The sequence below is a fragment of the Crocodylus porosus genome, unplaced genomic scaffold (genome assembly GCF_001723895.1).
Source record: "Crocodylus porosus isolate Cpor-Errol unplaced genomic scaffold, CroPor_comp1, whole genome shotgun sequence".
Classification (NCBI taxonomy): Eukaryota; Metazoa; Chordata; order Crocodylia; family Crocodylidae; genus Crocodylus; species Crocodylus porosus.
In genome coordinates this window covers 20,670,468-20,675,956 of record NW_017728914.1, presented here as the reverse complement: position 1 = coordinate 20,675,956, position 5,489 = coordinate 20,670,468, and positions in this window count along the sequence as shown.

Below are 5,489 nucleotides of genomic sequence, written 5' to 3'. Positions count from 1 at the left end.
CTTCCAGCCGCACAAAACCCCGCGCTGCCGGAAGCGGCCCCTCGGAGCGGCGCGGGGCGCTCCCCGCCGGGCGCTGAGCCCGAGCCCGGGGACCGGCACACCCGGGGCCGACTCGGGGGGCAGCTAGCTCTGGACGGGGCTCCCCCCGGCTGCGCGGCTCCGTGGGGCCCGAGCCGCGGGCGGAAGGGAGCGGGAAGCCCGCGGCGCGTCCCGGCCCCTGGGGGCCCCAGCTCCACAAGCCGGGCGCGCGCAGCCGATCGGACCCGCTGCCGCAGCCTCGCGGTGTGTGCCCGGCGGGAGCCGGCCGAGACCCGTGCGCTGCCCCCGGCCCATCCAGCCGCTTGCGAAAGGCGCCGCTGCGGGGGCTCGGGTCCGGGTCAGGGCAGCGGCTCCGGCTCACCCGGCCCCGGTGTCCGGCGCGGCGGCCTCGCCACACGGATCGGATTCGCAGGCCCGGGACGTCTCCCCGGGGCAGACAGCCCCTATCTCCCGGGGAGGCTGCGCGCCGCCAGACGAGCTGCAAACACCGCGCCCCGCAGCTCCGGCCTCGCCGCCGGGCGCCCGCGCCGTCCCGTCCCGCTCCCCACCGCAGCCGCAGCCGCTTTCCGGGGGGAGCGGAGTTAGATCGGGGGCGGGGAAGGGGGGAAGCTTTGCGAAGCTCCTCGTCACCTTGCAGCCTTCTGCGCAACAAGCCTCTTCCCTCCCTCCGGCGCCTTTCGATGGCTCGGCCTCTCCCGAGGCAGGTGTCTGCTGCACAGCGGAGGGCTGCAGCCCGTCCCACGTCAGGGGGGCGCTGGGGAAGTCCGGCCATGGCTTGATGGCCATGACACGCAGGTCTCCCTGCGTGCTCCCCTCGCGGCCTGCTCGTTTGCCCTAAACCGCCGCCGGGGAAGCGCGGCAGGGGCTGTCCGGGCGGCCACAGCGGGTATCCCGCACTACTTGTGACGGGCTCCTTCGTGGGGGACACACGGCAACCCCCTCCCCCGCCATCCTCGCCGCCGCAGGCCCCGGGGGGCCAGCTCCAGTCCGGAGAGGCGCTGAGAAGCCGCAGGAGGAGCCCGGCCCCGCTCCCGCGGGCGGCAAAACACGCGGTGCTGCGGCTTTCTCGACAGGGCGGGAGCCGCTGGGCTGCAGCCGGGCCGAGGCCCTTAGCCCCCGTGAGACCCGCAACCAGCCGGGCTGATGAAGCCTCCGAGAGGGCTCTGCGGAGGGCCCGCCGCGGCGCTGCGCTGCGCCTTGCGCCCTGCGCCCGCGGGACGGAGCGGGTGGCCGGAGGGACCCGGGGCCGCCCGGAGCGAGCAGCCGCTCCCAGCGCGGCCCAGGCCGCTGCCAAGGAAGGCGGAGGCCCAGCTCCCATATGCGGGCTCAGACGGGGACGCCCGGTACGGGGACCGTGAATTCACAACGTGGCGCCAGGGGCTGCCCCGGCAGAGACCAGCCGCAGACAGGCCTAGAGCCAAGCGGAGACGGAGCGAGCTCCCGGGATCCCCCGGCCGGACAGCTGCGCAGCCGCGGGGAAGAGGAGCCGGGGGCAGCCCGCCAGCCGCCTCCAGCACCCGGGTCGGGAAAGGAAGGACTTGCCGAGCCCAGGCTACTCCGAGCACGCCGGCCAGCGCTGGAGTGAGAAGCGGGGGCCTCCGGTCCCGAGGGGACGAGCAGCCCCTGCCAGGTGCTGCCCTGCCCGCACACCAGGCCGCTGCCCCCGGCGGCGACCCGCGAGCCCCAGGGGCAGAAAAGGGGCAAGTGACTCCCGCGGGCCAGGCGCTCAGACACAAGAGCCCGGCCCCGCCCGGCCCCGCTTAAATGAGCAGTCCTGGAAGGCGAGCACATAGCATCGATTGTCGAGCAAGTTAAGATCAGTCAACAGCGGCCAAGAGCTTCCTAATACTGGAAACAATTGTAAGTTGGGGGCCAAACTGCCACCGGCAAAGACAGAAGGGAAACGAGGAGTGACCTCCGAGGACCCTGGGCCACCTCCAGTAGCTCCGGTAGCCGGCAGGTGGGACGAGGAGAGGTTTACTCTAGCGAACCTAATCGCTTGTTTCTGGAACAGTAGCTCTTAATAAATCTACCGCACCTTAAGTGTTACCACTCAATTAGTGACAAGGTTTCAAGCCCCCGGCGTTTACTGTTTAGGTAGAAGCAAAGTCCTCCGACAGACAGCCGCGGGGGGAGAGGGCTGGGCGTTTGTACCGGCTGAGCCGCAAAATAAAACCCTTCTGCTGGGGGAGAAAATCCCGCCGGCTTCGGCAGAGAGGAAGGTTTGGTTGTGAAGCGAGCGAAGGGGACGGCGGGGGACGGGACACGCGGGAGGGAGGCAGGGACGCCGCGTGGCCGGGGAGCGGGGCAGGGTCCGGCGGGCGGCGGCGGGAGCTACCCAGCCGCGTCCCGCGTTCAGAGGAGCGTGGCCGGGAGGGAGGTGCCTGCTTCCCCCCTTGCGACAGACTCTGCTTTCCACCCCCTCCTCTCCCGGTGCACGCTCGCCCCCTCTCCGCGCCCGCTCGTCTGGTGCGGGGCGTTGTCCGGAGCCAGCGCGGCCAAGCACCTTCCTTACGGCCCGAGCCCTTCGCATGCACCGCCGGGGCCCGCACACGGGCAGCCCCCCGGGATCCATGAGCTCGGGATCGCGCCCCACTTCCCCGTGCCGCACACGCCTGCCGGCCCCTGCTTTGTCCCTGGCCGGCTTTGCGCACAGAAGGTCGCCGCCGCGAGCACGAGCTGCCCGGGGAGAAAGGAGGCCGAGGCACCAGAACAAGGAGATCCGGGGATCTGACTTTACTGGAGGCCTCGCCCCCTCCCCGAGGCAGAACAAAGGGGTGCGGGACATCTCGGCCGGAGCCGCTCCGCCACCCCGGGAAGCCGCGGCGCCCCTTCCCCCCTGCGCTAGGCGACCCCCGCCTTGGGCATCGGGCCTGGGCACTGAGCTGGGGCAATTATTCGGGGGAGGGGGAAGAGCCCCGACCCGGAAAGCCCCTGAGCTGCTGTGTGTCAGTGGCTGGTTCATCAATCAGCCGGACATAGAGCAGACCCGGCCTCTCTTTGCGGAGTGTTTGCTTTTTCACCAATTATTGCGGCCCTGCAGCTCTTTTTGTTGATACAGTAGTTCGAAAAAGTGCTAATGTTCATTTATCAGGGGCCGAGCCCGGGACTCCCCCTCGGTGCGATTCTTCCGCAAATATAAACACGCGGCGAAGGGCCGAGCCGAAAGCCCCCATTTGTTTCTAAACTGCGGTATTAAAAGTGCTGCAGTGTTGAAGATAAAGCGGAGGATAACACCGTCTGTCTCCAATGAATGTCTCCCCGAAGCACTAATGACATTCCAAATGATCGCTCCGGCTTATCTCACAATTAATCACATCCACCTTTGCAGCCAGGGCACTGGGATTGGGAGGGAGGGTGTGATGCGGACCCCGCAGGCTCCAATTAATAATATTTTATATGCAGGCAGCTTTCACCTCCGGGAGCACACGCAGGCGTGCACACACGCACACCCCTGCACACGCACACTGGGTTCAAGGGAGCCTGTCCCCGCCAGACCCAGAGCAGGTCTCCCAGGGCTGCGGGGAAGGGGATAAACCTCTGATCACTGAGGGGAAACCAAGCGTAGGCCCTGTGTGAGACACTGCCTCATGTAGATCCCCTCTGGTCCCAGAGATCCCTTTTCACCATCATCAAGAAGGAAAACATCATGGAGGACTACCCGAAAAACAGACACTAACATCCGCCCTGTTCACTGAGCAGTACCTATGAAAAACAGATACTCTAGGAGGTGAACAAAACACTTGCCCTCCACCTAGACTCACCTAGGGAGGTGGGAGACAGCAGCATCATGGCCCTTCAGAGATGGGCAGCTGGCTGGCAAAGGCACAAACAAGGACGGCGAGTTACTTGTTACACAAACCAGAGAGCCTCATATTCTTGGCCTGCAAACTTGCCCTGAAAGGCCACACACTGGACCAGAAGCAATACCACTGTTCCTGTACCCACCACGTGAGCAAAACCAAATCCTCGTTATGAGCTGAAGAAGCCAACTTTGTGCTCCAAAACCTTGCTAAACCTTCCCCCAACCAGGCAGTTGGTCTAATTCAATATATCACCCTTTCAAAATACCCTTGTCTCTGACATAAATGTCGAGGGGAAGGGGTTGAAAATGCAGCTCACTGCTCCCTTTAGGAACAGAAGAGTTGGCATTGACTGGGGCAGACCAGAGGCCCATCTTGCCCAGTCTCCCGTCACAAGGGGCAGGGAGTGGATGCGGAAGGGGAGACTGAAGAGATAGGAGCAGGGTTTTCTCCACTGTTCCTCTCTCACTTGCAGCCACCTAATTCCTTGTTGGATCTAGCTGAACTGCCAGCTTCCACCACGGCTGGTGGCCCTGAGCACCATGCCTTAAGGACAGCCAGGTGAAAAATAGCTTCCTTTAGAAGTTTTATGTTGTGACCCCTAGTGCTTGCCTGGTAAGAGCCAGCCCCATCATCAACCCCACTGCCCTTCCCTTGGCCATTCAGTATCTGTAAACCCTTCTCATGCCCACCTCAGGCAGCTCTTTGCCAACCAGGATAGGCCTGGCCTCACTGCTCTCGTCCCATTGCACATGCAGGGAGAGGCCAGGCAAGGCCAGGCCAGGGGACCCAGGCAGCCTGAGGGCCAAGAGCTCCTAAATCCTGGATGCAAGGAGTAGAGGTCATCTAGTCCAGCTCCCTGCTCAAGGCAGGAGTCTCTAAACCAGGTTAGTCACTTGTGAAGGGCAGCCTGGGCAGCAGTGGGCACATACATGCCCTCCACATCTGCGTGCCTGGAAAGAAATCAAGCCCTCCTTGTCCCTATTTGAAGAGCTCTTTGTACAAGGAAGTCCACCCTAGCCCAGCCCAGGCAGGGGGGCCTGGAGGAGTTAATCCTCCTCCCTCCTACCCAGCACGTCCCAGAGCAGTGACACCCCGGCCTGGGAAAGGCTGGCTGCAGAGCAGCAGGCTGGAAGACCCGCACCCCCCTCCCCCATTAAATAGCAATATTTCAGGCCTCTCTGTACACACTCATCTCTCAAACTGTCATCGCGAGCTCCGGATCTGGTTCCCTGACAAAAAGCTACCGGGACGCTCGCGGCCGCTCGCAGCAAGAATTTTAATTGAATCGGATGTTGCTCCTTCATCGGATAGCGGCGGCCGGGGAGATAAGGCGGCCCCGGCCCCGGCCCCGCGTGGGGGGGACCCGCCGGCCGGGAGGAAGGGGGCTCATGACTTCCCCGCTGCTGGGGCCCGGCGGGAGGTGCGGGCGGGGGCACGGAGCAGCCCGCCGGCCCCCGCCCTGCCCGGGGAGGCCGGGGCCGAGGCCAGGCGCACTCACCCGCTCGCCTCGGGACGGTCCTCCGCTCCCCGCCTGCAGGCACCGCTCCCGCCTTATGTCCGGGGCGCGGGGAGGGCAGCGCGGAGGCGGCCGGAGCGGCCTCTGCCCAGTCCCCAGGTCCCGGCCCCGGGCCCTGCCCCGCGCGG